Source organism: Python bivittatus, unplaced genomic scaffold (assembly GCF_059951505.1).
Source record: "Python bivittatus isolate LINGU-HERP-01145 unplaced genomic scaffold, Pbiv_v1 ctg000480_np1212, whole genome shotgun sequence".
Classification (NCBI taxonomy): domain Eukaryota; kingdom Metazoa; phylum Chordata; class Lepidosauria; order Squamata; family Pythonidae; genus Python; species Python bivittatus.
The window spans coordinates 76,332,151-76,346,814 of record NW_028277075.1 but is presented as its reverse complement, the minus strand read 5'-3'; the positions used below and the strand labels follow the sequence as shown (position 1 = coordinate 76,346,814).

The 14,664-nt window shown below is 38.6% G+C and overlaps 1 protein-coding gene across 1 annotated transcript in view; it reads left to right on the top strand.

The window, feature by feature from the left end:
• The first annotated feature begins 839 nt into the window (after positions 1-839).
• Positions 840-14,664, top strand: part of PLCD4 (phospholipase C delta 4) — a 36,696-nt gene continuing 22,871 nt past the window's right edge. Inside the window, exon 1 of the mRNA XM_088146378.1 lies at positions 840-973. The gene's annotated coding sequence lies outside the window, so the exon portion shown is untranslated. The remainder of the gene's footprint in view (positions 974-14,664) is intronic.

The following is a 14,664-nucleotide window of genomic DNA, read 5'->3' as shown; positions in this document are numbered from 1 at the left end:
CTTTTAAAAAGCACTTAGCTCTTGATATCAGGTACAAGAAGCATTCTAATTAGATATCTACAGATTATAAGAAGGAAAGACTGCTTGTTTGGGTTTAGGAAAGAAAATCTTACGAATGTACTTCATAGGATGATTGAAGCAGGTAAATAGAGTTTCTTGACTTCCTTCAGTTATGAATCCTTTGTAATATTCCATAGATCAAAATGTAGTATTTCCAAAGGCCCTCTTAGTCTACAAAAGGCTAAGTCGTAAGAAACAATTATTAAAAAAGCAAGTGAAGTTACAAAATCTTCATTAGTCTCTTGGCATCTATGGATAGCCATTTTTTCTCAGAAGAAATCAACCCTAGCCCATGCTTACTGACATATAATGTAATCTTATATGCAGATATTTTTGTGCAGAACTAAATTATGTATTTCCAGGAGAGAAGACAGGTTTCCTTTCAAATTTCAAACTCAGACTGTGTGTGATACTATAGCAATAACAGCACAAAAGAGCATTGACAAGCTGGGTGATATTCTTCATTGGTAGGTGTGTTTACAAAAAAGGACTAACCTGGTTGGTCAATGGAGAAAGAGGAGACGTTAGATATCAGGACAGTCCCAAAAGATCAGGACCAATCTGCCTCACTGCTAGCTGCAAGGCATACAGTATATTGATCCATCTGAGCAGCTTTTTCTCTCTTCCAACTCCCGGTGCAAATCGGATCACTGTTACCAAATGGCTGAGTGACAAATGAGCACCTTGCTCTGTGCCTTTAAGGGAGGAGGCAAAGCCCTGGGCAGGGCTGAGCTGCTGTGAGCTTTCCGTGCGTGTACAAGTGTAGTTGCTGCGTCAGTGGCAGCTTCAAGTACCAACAGGATGAGGTGGTAGGGCAAACTCAGGATACTTGAAACAGAAGTCATCATGCTACCCCAGGGCATAGAGACACTTTGACCCAATACTCACCCAAGCTGGGATTCTCTGTCCACTGGTAAGAGTTTTAATGCAAAGACTGGTGCATTTAGGGAACAGTGAGACTTTTGCTGCAGTGCTGTCTAGAAAAAGAAAGAGGGAGATCAGGAAGAGTAAGCGCTTGAAGACAAATCAGGACAGAGAGCCTTAAGTTTCTAAAATAAGAGATGCTGAGCAAGAGGATGCATGGATGGTGCTGGAAGGATTTAAGTCTAATTCTGGATATATACAGTTTGATTCAGGGAAGGAACTTTGCATGTCTTCAGAGGCATGATTTTCTTTCATTTTCTATGGCTTAGATACAACACAGAAAAAAGATTCTGGAAATGTAAATTAAAGCTGGAAGAGGGAAGTTAGTGCTAAGCATGAGCTTATGAGCCTGTATAGAAGTATAACTGCGGATGCAAATCTCAAGTCTACCAAATGCTCACATGGAGATGGAGGTGTGTTTATGTTTAGTCTTTGATGCGAGCAGGATCTCATACATCTCTTCTCAGCTGCACACTTAACTGGATTTCTGACTCTCAAGGGCAATCTTGAATAAACCAAAGCTGCAGCTATATATTTGGAAGGGTTAAATCATTTCTTAAAAGAAAGTCCTTTTTAACATCTGGGCATTAGAATTTCAAAAAGGATGAGACACTGAAGCATGCTGTAAAGGAATAGAATCAGTTAATTTTTTTTTTTTTTAATATTGCAAGTAATAGGACAGCCATTCCTCTGAAAAGCTATTTGGTTACCTTCTTGTTCTGCTTGTATTTATGCATTTTTACTATGTACGTGTATACATATATTTGATATTGTAGTAAACTAGAAAATGAGCCCTGATTCTCACCCACCCCACCAAATTAAAAACACAAATATTTTGGAAACCTTCCTGAGGGTTTTATAAACAAAATGCATTCTAAAAAGTTGAAGTATGTTTACCTAGCTGCTGCTTGTGACATTGTTTTGCATATTCCTGCAAGTTTTAAGAAATTAGAGCTTAAGTAAAAAATGGGTAGTGATGATAGGAAAAGAAAACAAATTTGTGAATTGGAACAATAAAAAGCAGAAAATGAAAGAGGTTTTAATTTAATTTTATTATTTGTTAAAGCTGCCCAGCTCCAAGAAGGCTCTTGGAATTTTCCTTGAGAATTCAGTTTACATATTCAGGGAAGGAGACTTAATGAAAGTTATTTATTTTTTTAAAGGTGAATGATGATTTATAAAGAACACCAATGTTTTTCAAGGAAAGTATAGTTCTGTGACGTAGAGGGGGGTTGAGAATTTTTAAACCCACCGCCAGATATCTTTGGAGCTTAATTCCAAAATCATCTGAAAGCTGTAAATGCCCACTTATGGTCTAAAGAGACAACTGTTTTAATTCTAAAGTCTTTAGAGATTTTTAAAGTTCAGCCTAACTTAACATTAACATCAGAAGAATGTCTCTTTGATTTAGTTGGCAACTTCTACTGTTAGTATTTAACCTAACAATAACCCTGGGTGACTATTGTTCTCATTTTATAAGCAGTAGACTGAACTTGTACATAGACATGACAATAAGTGTCACCCCTTAATTCTTGTCTTTCTGACTCATTATGCAGTGGAGGGATGTCTTCGGGTCACTGAAAACTTTTGAGTACCTTCTAATCTTTTTCTGCTCCTTTTGTTGAAAGTCTGCCTTTTGAATAGAGACAGTATGATCCACAGCCCCACCAAAGATCAAGCACGGCCACGGCTGCTGTGGTAGAGCAGTTTCTATTCCTACAGAAACTCTTGGTGGGCAAGTGTCCCTATTACAGATCTTTCAGAACTGGGCACGTTTCTGTAGAGCTTTTTAATTAGGCATGCTCCCAAATGTGCCCTTGCCAAAATTCCATTTCATTCTCCCAAGATTCTTTTTTTCCATCACTGACATACGCATATCACCACAATGACTGCACTCTTGCACAATGATTCAAAGTGTGCCTTAGCTTCCTTTTAGTGTCATTAGAAAATCAAAAGTGCAATCTATTTATACTTTTACTTGGATAAAAATGCATTCAGGGCCTTTCCCCACTAGTTACAGTATTAGTCCTCATTCTTAAGTCAGCAGAAAATTGTATCGACTTGATATTTGTGTTCCCATTGCCAATCCCCATCATGCCTCAGTGGCCTTTATTTCAAGTCACTGCAGACACCTGACTTCACTCCAAAGTAATGGGTGACAAAACCAAACAGATTTTACACATCTTGAATGGAATTGGAATAAGAGGGAAAAGACTACTTTACCATCAGTAAAGTGAAGGATGACTTAAGGCTAGCTCAGTTGCGGCCTGGGGGCAAAATAAAGGCAACATCATGAGAAACAGCAGAAAAAAAGATGTTGCCAGGCCACCTTTGAGACTTTGGTTAGGTGCAAGTAGGGACATGGCCATATTCAACTCATGAAAGCTAATATAATAATGTTAGGGTTTCAAATGCTATATGATTCTATGGCTGCATTTACATGGCATGGTGAACCAAATCATGCTTGTTTCAATTAACCCAGTTTTCTGGGCTCATAGAACATGCAGGCTAAAATGTAGGTGGCTGGTTTCTGATTCATTGGGTTGTATGACACCACCTAATTTTGTTGCAACAAATAGACATCATTGTTCTGGAAGCAGTTCACCAAAAGAGGTTTTAAGTTCTTCAGAAATCAACAATAAAAGGGATGGCACCAATACAGACAGGAAGGAAGGAAGGAAGGAGAAATTGTTATGTCTCCATAAGCGCTGCACAGCAGCTTTTAAAATATATCTGAAGAATATCCTATCATGATCCACTGCCAAGCCCAACATATGTGGGATCAGGTGACACATGCTCCTTCCCTTTCCTGTGTATGCACAGAGGAGGCAAGCTGTTCATTCTTGTGGGACTGAGATGAGAGATTATATTTCACCCCCCCCCCCAGGGGAACTAAATATAAACTCTGGCAATTCAACCTTGGATAAATTTCCTTCAGCTTGTAGGGAAGCTTAATGTAAAATACATTAGAGAAAAGCCTGATTTTATATCCATAAGGGGATCCTACAAGTCTGAATATGTTTTGAGAGTCAACACTTAAGAAATTGTCTTTTTACATCTTGGGAGGGAGGGAATCCCTTCTCTTGTTCTACAGAAAAACAGAGGATCCAGCTGTTTTGCATAGTAAACTTTGTTGTCCTCTCAGTAAGAGAAGCAAAATCCTAATCATCACCTCCTTAGGGAATAAGTCTCTAACTACAAGGACTGTTCTTTTACTTCTCCCTTGTGGAGAAAGGTTGAGGTTGCTGAGCAATGACGAGATTTACTCATGAAAGGTCCCTGTGTCTTGTAAATGGATTCTTGAAGTTAACGGCCTTGAGAGCACCCCCAGAGTGCCTCCAAATGCTGCTGCCATGCTGAAATTTTTAAATACTATTTAGGCATTGAATAACCATACTATAAATAAAATACATTTAGTATTGTCTTGGCATACTCTCTCTTTGAGGGCAGCCCCCAAAATGCCAAACCAATCTATGGTCTTTAGTCCAAAAAAAGAGTTATAGACTGCCAATTTAAGAGATATCATTAAAATATCCCTTAGATAACAATCTCTGTTCAGAGTAGGGTCAGTAGCTACTTACTAACCATTAACTTGAGCCCTCTAATATTTTACAATCAAAAATAAAGAGCTCCAGGTTGGAAGCACTGTGCCATTGAGTACCGGGGTTAAGAGAGGCAGCAGTGATAAACCATGATCAAAACCAACCCAAGATCTTCACCCTAAGGTACAAGCTGATTGGACCAGGAACTGGATCTTTCACATTGCCTAAGGACAGGAGCCTGACTACAGAGGTTAAGACTTGTGAGGTAGAAACTAGTGATTCTCAGGGTAGACATAACTTATATAAAACAATAAGCAGGTGTTTCCCATTCATACTAGGAAGAAAATGTCCAAATTTCTGTTGACTTGAAAAGGCCTATCTATATCATCTGGCTTGGCTTTTGGGGTTGTTCTGGGTTCTGGAGTAAGCAGATCTTTTACATATATGTGAGTTCCTTCTTGTCTACAATAAAGCAATTCATTTAGTCTTTGAAGTTTTGGCCATAAGCAAGCTCCTGAATACAGAGTTGGTCTGCCTAAAGTGTTGTGATCTATTGTGGTGTGAAGTCTAGCATTGGCTTAAAGAGTACAAAATAGGCTGTATTCAGCAGAAAGCAATACCAAAAGGATTGTCATTAATGTCCCTCATACATCCCCAGATCTGTGTTCTCTGCTGCCAGTTACACACCTACAGCCAGCTTATGAAAACAAGCTCAATATTTATTGCCGTCATAAAACTTTTACCAAAGTAACACAAAACCTGCTGCAAACTGAAAAGTTTCTGTGTAGAAAGCAAGCACGATAGCTTACTTTAGCAGACAGTCTAAAGAGCCAAAACTCAAGTTCAGGAAAAGCCAAGAATAGTCCATTTCTATTCCAAGGTTCCAGGTAAGCCAACAATTGCATATAGACATTCTTCATTTGTGATGTGTTGTTGGGCTCAGAGCCTTGCCTAGTTATGGCTCTAGATCAACTGACTCAGCCCACACCTAGGTCTCCTCTAGTGCATTCCCTTTAGGTAATTACAGTGGTGCAGGCTGAGGGTCAGACTGGTCAGGTTCTTCATCTTCTGAATCAGAAGGCGCAGATTGATGCCTAACAATCTGGCACCTGAAGTGACTGTTTTCTCTTTGCCTAACGGTAGGGCTGGCTGCGAGGGTTATCATCTTCATGCCATGCCTTGAGCACCAGAGGAAAAGGTAGAAGGAAAACCTACAATAGGCAGAAGTGACATTTTGTTGGCTTCAGAAACAAGGCTGCAACATTAGTAACGTGGATTTGTTGTCCTATTCCATCTCTTAGAAGACTTTAGTTTCTTTTTAGCATAGTCAGCTACCCCATCTTTGGCCTTAAACTTAGCCAGTTTGGCCTGATTATAGTTTAAAGCAAAGTGGCACCATCTTGCTGATAGCAACCACAATTAAGTAAAGAACTGTGCTTTCTTACTAGCATGGAACAGAGTTTGGAAGACTGAGAGGCACTGACAGAGCTGAGGTGAGCTCAGGCTTTATAGAAGGTTATCAGGGAGGAGGAGGAGGAGGAGGAGGAGACAAGAAGCCCAATGATGAAAGCAGAGGATATCGGCAGAACTTCAAAAGGCTGAGGACCTGACCTAGGCTTCTTAGCTGCTGCTGAGCATGAGAAAATCCAAGTTAGTTTGCTTCTCATTTTCATGTCCTGTATTGCAGAGCTGGCCTAGACAGTATATAAAGGAAGTGATTGATTGGCCAAATCTCCTTCATAATAAGAAATGCTGCTGCTAGGGTGACCAGATGCAAAAGTAAGGCTGGTTCCCTCTGTCTTTTTAGTAGTGAAGTAGGAGTTACCTGGCCAATGTTTACCTATACAGTAGAGCATGGAGGAATGAGAGTGGAATTCTACTAGCTAAGGAGCAACATTAAAGGGCCTTTTCTCACGTTACTCTCTAGCTAAGGAGCACACTCCCTCGGGAGTTGTGCCCACCTCCATTCTTTCTACTTTCAAGACTTTTCTCCTGAGTCAGGCTTTTTGGGTTTGAATGAGTGAATGAGTTTAAATCTCTTTACAGTATTTTAGCTATGTTTTCATTTTTTATTGTTAAGTGCCTTGATTGCTTTCCAGATAAAAAGGAGAAATGTTGCTGATATAAAGGTCTAGGCACTCAAAGAAGGAATAAAACCGTGGTTGCAGTCATGCTTTTAATAGTCACAGATTACAGATGGATGAGACTGGTGGGGATTGAGCTAATAACGCTGCACATAGTCTACTTGAATCCCATTGAATCCAGTAAGTCTTAAGGAGTCTAAACATCTCATAGGAATGTAGCAAGTGAGATTTAGAAATGTACCTGTATAGAGTATTGGAGTGGGGGTGGTGAGAAAGGCTCTTCCTTCTCACGTCAGCCTTGTCTCTTTATCCACTTGGGCACCCACCATATCCAGACATAAATGCCTAATTCATATATGGAAGAAGACAGGTGCCAATGTAGAGAAATGAAATAATTAACCTTTTATCAAAGCATTAATGGGAACCAGATCAGACACATTGGAACATAAATCTATTCCTGCATTATTTTCCAATCAAGAAAGAGAGAGCCCTACTCTAGCACCCACTGGTCAGACTTCAGCTCAACAACTGCATCCAATTTTGACTGCTTCACTTTAAAACAGATTTAGACAAACTGAAGTGGATTCAGAGAAGGCTAATAACAATTACCAGGAAGCTGGAAACCAAACTGTAAGAAGAGAGACTGAGGAGAGTAGGTGTGTTTAATCTTAACAGAAGAATGAGTCGCAAAGCGATAACACTCTTCAGGGTCATGCAGAAGAAGGCTGCAGTCTGTTCTCTATTATTCGAAAGTGCAGGAAGGTAATTCCATCTGGGGGTATTCAATATTCCAGCTTGTATTCAAGCTAGTAATCTCTCACAAATGCTTTAATTTAGATTCCTGCACTCAGAGAAGGATTGGCCTAAATAGTGCCTTCTAATTCTGTGATCCTGTGAAATGGTTATTAGATAAGAACCTCAAAGCTTATTGTGTATTGACAGTTAAATAGTGAAACAGAGTTCTGGAATCCAATGTAACAATTCTTGTGAGCGCTACAGATGAAAGTAGTACAAATCTGTACTAAAGTTCTCTTATCGGTTACTTATGAGTCCCTGCAAAATACATCCAGTTAGCATTAGTATTGTTATTTAGTCATGTTTATATCTAAGCATAGTATAAGACTTATTTTTCATAGAAAAGTAGTTCATATAGTTGATAGGAATGCCACAGATATTATAGTGAAGGTGTGGGTTCAACTGGGCTATTTGTATTAATGATAATGAAGGGAAGTTCTATTGTATTGCTCTGTATAAGTAAAATGGGGCTAAAGGGCTCTTTAGGCCAGTGTTTCTCAACCTCAGCCACTTGAAGATGTGTGGACTTCAACTCCCAGAATTCCCCAACTAGCCAGAAGTCCACACATCTTCAAGTGGCCGAGGCTGAGAAACACTGCTTTAGACTATATACCCAGCATACCTGGCAAAGTGTGGCTGGCCTTTCAACATCACAGAGTGAATCCATCTGTATCAGGTGACAGAGGTAATGAGACTGAAAGCAGTAAGAAAGTACTGGAGGGTGCAGCCATGTCTGCCGTTCATCCTGTTCTGGGTCCTCTTAAGTAGCCTGCTAGCTTCAGATTTGGTCAAAAATGCTGCCCTATTGCTAATGCAAAAGTAACATTTGCCTGCCAGGCTGGCTGGCTTTTATACATGAAGTGTAGATGGCATCTTGTTTCAGGCAGCAAAATATTGTGGCTGACCTTGACCTGAAGTAATGCATTTTTTTATGATTGGAGTGGAAACATCATAATGTAAGAAAGGATGAGTTCTATCTGTGCCATTTAGAAATGTACCATTTTTACTTTTGATGTGGTTTTGTTTCTTTTAAAAAGGCTTCCATAAATTCATCATAAATTGCATAGTACAATAGCCTGCAGTTGTTGTGTGTGTATATATAATTTTTATTAAAACTTTTAGACCGGAAGATAAAAACTAACATGAATTAATATAAAGTAAGGAAGAAAAAAGAAAAAGAAAGAAAAAAAAGAAAAAGAAAAAAGTGCAAGAAAAGAAAAAAGTTGAAGAAAAATAGAAAAGAAAAAAGATATAAAGAAGTGGCTTCCAATATTCTTCACAGCAGTTATAAGTACAAATATAGTTTAATCTCTCTCTCGCTAAAGTTATATCATATTACTCTTCTTTCTATAATCTATCCTGTCTAATCATCAAAACCATAAATCACAAGTTCATTTTTTACCCAAAAAGTCCATAAGAGGCTTCCAGTCACCAATAAATGTAGATAGTGTCTTTTGTCTAAGCAAAGAAGTCAGTTTATCCATTTCAGCAAAATCTCTCAACTTTACTAACCATTCCTCCATAATGGGTAGTATCGAATCTTTCCATCTCTGTGCACATAGTAATCTCACTGCAGTAATCATATATTGAAATAACCTTCCATGGCTTTTTTCTAACTGTTTATCCATTAATCCTAAAAGGAAAAGTTTCAGCTTGAATTGAATATTGATCTTTAAAATCCTCTGTATCAAAGTATGTATTTGAATCCAAAATTTTAAAACTTTTTTTGCTTGTCTACCAAGCATGCTAAAATGTCCCTTCATGCTATTCACATTTCCAACATACATTTGAAGTGCCTTTATACTTTATAATTGCTAAAATATACAAAATTTTGTTGAAATTTGAAACAGAGGAAGAACGGGTTAAAGAATTTATGATAAAGTAGGCTAAGAATTTTGGTTATAATATACAGATGGATCAATGGGAAAATATGTGGATAAATGGGTTGAAATATACATTGTATTATGATTTCAAAAGAGTTTTTATAAAATATGTATCGTTGGTACATGACACCAGAGAAATTATCTGGTAGCTTGCAGTTGTAAAGGGAATCAAACCACTGTATTTCTTCTGGATCTCATTTTGACCAACTTATTTAAGAAAGCATCTTCCAATGGCCAGATTGTAATCATAGGCTTTTCTTATATATTAGATGCTGCTACTGATTCCAGTAAGCTTCAGAATCTAATGGCCCCTTCAAAGCCAACGTGTTTATTATAACAGGTTTTTACATTCTACTGTATTTTTGTGCAATAAGAACAATTTAACAGTGGAACCAATTAGCCAGAGAAATAGTGGGCTATATGTGCTCAGTGGAGGTAGTCAGATGCGCATATATATAAAATTTATATGCCACGGCTGATGCAATTACAGGACTCTCAGCAGCTCACAAGACAAAATAAAATAACATAACATAGACATAAAGCAAATAAAACACAGCACAATATACGGCATCTGGCCAAAAATTCAGTCTTCAGCTTTCTCTGGAAGGCCAACAATGTTGGGGACAAGCGAATCTCCAATATGAGATCAGTGCAGAGGGCCAGCTCCACCCACCAAAAACAGTGCTTCTGGGCAGCGGCAGTATTATGGTTTCTTATACTGAACAGGGAGATGGATTTGAAGGCCTACTTTGTTCCTTCTGTATAATTCTATACTCCATTCTCACGCGCTCAGCTGGAGGAAAAGTGGGTTACAAATCTAACCCATTAATAAATAAATGATACACATACATGCACATGTGTACAGTGCACACACACAAATATGGCAGGAGGTACTGTAATGGTGAGGTCCAAGAGATCTTAGATGCAGAATGCACAGTTATTAATAGTAGCACAGTAGCCATTATTAATGAAAAAATAGAAATCCTGGCATTCATAAGACGATTAATCTTACAGCATGATTTTAAAAAAATAACATAGATGGCAGAAGTGAAGTTCCTGACATATTGCAAACTGTACAATAATTTCGAAAGGCTCAGTCATGTTAGTTTCTTGCAGAAAAAACAAGTCTTTTGAAACCTGGAGGACTATCAAATTTATTACTGCGTATCGTAGACCACACTCCACTTGATGAGATTAAAGCACCACCAAGCACTTTTGTTTATGAAATAGACTGCCTAAAATATTATAAGCGGCCAAGCAATGTAATTGGAACAAGACAGAAGATCACAAGGAATCCCATTTTGAATCAATCTGCTTCTGGATAATATGTCCAACCTTTTTCTTTCCATTCCTTGCTGCCTGAATGACACTTAGCTAGATGGTAGATTGAAATATTCTAGTGAATTACTGGATTGTTTTACAATCATCACCAAGTTTTTTTTTTATCCCAACTATTTATAATAAGAATAAAAAGACACTCATATCTATATATCTCCCTCCCCCACCCCCCTTTTTAGGCTACTGTATTAGAATCTCTGGAATGCAGTAACTCAGATGCACCAGGTCATGGAAGGAATTATTTTTGCCACTCAGCCAGCAATATGCATTTGGCTCTATGCTCCCTGCCACTCACTCAGTTGGATGGACTTCTTGGGCAAAATATTACATAGATCCCCTGTACCTCTAAAGCCTACCCTTGCCTGTCTGTCTTCTTCATGTACATTAGTGCTTGTGTAGGTGTGTGTCTGAATGAGTGGGACACAGCATGCAATTCCAAGGTCAGAGCCATCTTAAAATATTCATTTTGCATAAAGAGCTTCTGTTCAGAGGCTTGTACCTGGTCAGGTTCAAACCTTTTTCAGGTCTTTTGCTAAGATATCCATTAATTACCTGGAGGACTTGCCTTTGTAACTGGAAGAAAGGAGCTTATATGAGATTGTAATTGCTTATAGTAAAGTATTGCACTGACTTTCAGCAGTCATGCTAAAAAGAAAGAACCATTTGTTCCAAAAGCTAGGAGCTCTTCCCAGAAGTCTACCACATCACTTCATTAAATGCATACCATGTCTTCTGATGTCATTGTGAGGTTTCTTAACCTAAAATCCATCTCTGAGCTGATTCAAAATATTCCAAAAAGCATTAAAAAGGAAAGGTGATGGTTTTAAAGAAGGAATACCATTAACTATCACCTTTATTTCCAGAAATAGACCGCCATCCTTCTCCATCCCCACCCCCATCCGTCAATTAGGAAGGTGAGCATTCAGTTGGGATAGATTAAAATATACAGATGCTTGATTACTTTAATGAGACATACTATAAACAGCCGACTCCTGTATGTAACTTAGTGCAGCGATATCTTCTTAGATAAATGTCCACCCCGCTATGAATAATGAGACATGTTAAGTTAGCAGTATGTACCCAGTATTTGCTCTCCTTAGGTGGTCACTGGAATCTAATCTTGCTTCTGTTAAATTAATTCTTTGATAGGTTTATTAACATGTACATGCGGGCTGAGGGTTCGCAACAATAATATTCCAAGAGATCCCTATTTCTAAAGCAGGAATAGAACTTGTGGCTTTTAAGGTATGCTGAATCACAACTGCTAGCCTCCCTCAGTATCGACCATGCTGGTTGGGCACCTGGGAGATGTATTTTGCATTTGAGTAGGGCTCAGGTCAATAGGCTTTCTGGCAAAGAACCAAGTAGTGGTTGCTTTCTCATGCTGTATGCACACTCACACTGCTTGAGCCCCTTGACTTCTTCAGGAAAGAAGGATGATAATCTCCACCCAGTTCTCTTCTTGGAAAAATAAAACAAAACTGGAGATCTCAACTCTCATTTAGGGGATCATAAAAGGCATTGTCACAGGGCATTTTCTCTGATAGTTCAGTTTAAAGGAATGTTATTAAACCTTTATATCAGCGTTTAAAGGAAGATCACATCTCACTTTTTTTTTTCTTGAAACTGATATTGTTTTTATTCTGTAAAAAATCTCTTTATAAAAGAGATGCACCTGCTCCAGACAACACCCTCCTCCTCATGCTGTGACTGTCAGATCCATGTTCAGAAACAGCCTCACTGACAGATCACAGGAACAAAGGACCTCCCCGTCCAGAGCGCATCAGTCAGGGAACTTGACAAGTGATTAAACCTGCCATTCTTTTTTTAAATTAATTTTTATTAAAGAGGTTTTATACAAAGTAAGAACAATACAAATTTAAATAAAAATAAAAATAAAGACAAATAAAAGAAAAGTGATAATTAAATAGAAAAGAAATGAAAAAAAAAAGATAAGGAAAGAAAAAAAGAAAGAGAAAAAGAAGATATAAAGCAGTGGCTGCCGGTCTTCTTTACAGCAGTTATAGATGCATTTATATTTTATCCTCTCTCTCTAAATTTACATCACGGCTGCCTTCTTTCCATACTCTATCCTTTCTAACCATCAAACCATAAATCACAAGTTCATCTTTTTCCATTTTCAGCAAAAAGTCCATAAGGGGTTTCCAGTCACTGACAAATGCAGTTGTGTCTTTTCTCCAGTCAAGCAAGTCAATTTTGCCATCTCTGCAAATTCTGTCATCTTCACCAACCATTCCTCCATTGTGGGTATTTCAGCATCTTTCCATCTTTGTGCAGATAATGTAATGGGAGGGAGGGAGGAAAAACCACCAATTGCTTTCTTTAGCTTGTCAGTATAACATCTGTTGCCAGATTCATTCCTGTGACAGACTAAGAATTGGCAATGTGGAGATTGCAATTTATACCAGCTCAAGGAGTGGAGAGCAGCACTTTAATGCACTTTGAAGAAGAGTCCTAAAAGCACTGTCCTGAAATTCCACCCTGGGTGCATTATCTTCCAGAGCGCCAAGCACTCTGGATATTCAGCATTGATTTTCTCTGCACTGAAGTCCTCATTATTACCAGTCTGATGGCCAAGGCCACACTGGAAAAAGTTTTTCTAGAACAGCTTTTCCCAAATGGATGTCCTCCAAACATATTGGGACTACAGATCTCAGAATTTTCAGCCAGTGCTGCCTAGCAATTTTGGGAACTGTAGTCTCATACAACTGGAGAATAGCCAGTTTGGAAAAGGCTATTCAGGAAGCATTTAGGGATCAAGGGTCACTTAAGAACAGCTGGTGATGGGGCAGCAACAAACAGGCCATCAAGGCTGCTGCCGCCACAATGACGCATCCTTCCTTTTTGCTTTCAGATGCATTTGAAAGGCAGCTGGAGATTATCATGCCTAAATCTCTCGCTCTCTCTCTCTCTCTCTCTCACACACACACACACACACGCACACACACACGCTTTTTCTGCCACGGTATGATGCATATCCTTAAGTAACAATGTTTAACTCCAGCCAGTAGCACCCAACTGTATTTTATTACAGAAAATATGATCGTGCCTCGAGTTTAAAAATGCCTTTGCTCAAGTGTTAGGGCTGGAAAACAGATTTGTATGCCACGAATAGCGAAACAATTGTATAACATACAAAGGTGCTGTGGATATAGAAAAATGATATCAATGGTGCGTTTATAATTAATTGAAGTACTATTTTCAAAACAGAAGCACCCATGAGACCATTCAATCTAGGATCTAAAATTACCTAGCTGTACCACTCAAGTGGCTTCTATTACCTAAAAGCTTCATAATCTTCCTTAACTGCCTCTGGTGGCTACTCCTAACCACAGGAATTTGTGACAGGACAGTTGTAATTATGCAGTGGCTGAAAGACTAAGCTGTGTGAGTTTGTAGTAAGCTGGACATTTTGAGGTTTGGGTTGGTTTAGTTTTGGTTTGATGTCATTTAATGAATGATGCCATTTCTTTTAAAAAAAATTAGCATTCACAACTCTCACTTTACATTTTCAAAGAAACAATTTACATTATCTATATTTTGTCTTCATAATAGAACCGATCCTATCTTGGGGACTTTTTGTTGCTTGGAATAGTATAAATTATATACTTTGCTGAAACATAAACATATGATGAAGCTGGCATCTCCCCAACCTCAGAAGTACAAAAGAGAAGCTCAAATTTGAGGGTCTATCCAGTTAGGGTGGCTGTGGTGTGCGCAGAAATAATGCCTGTGAGTTGCAATTTTGGTACTTTAGCTATGATTCAGTATATGCCATCATTTCCTCTGGGATTTCAAGGTGTCATGTAAATATTTCCTATAATTTTTATCCCTTGTGAGGTAGACCAGGATGAAAGATTGGCCCTAAGTCACCCAGTGAGTTTCCATGGCTGAGTGTGAATTTGAACCTGTGTCGCTTTCCAGTCCTACCACAATATCCTAATCAGCCAGTGTTTCAATCTGTGACTTTATACCATTTCCCAAAGTGATGTCCTCCAAATATAAGGGAGGATCCAG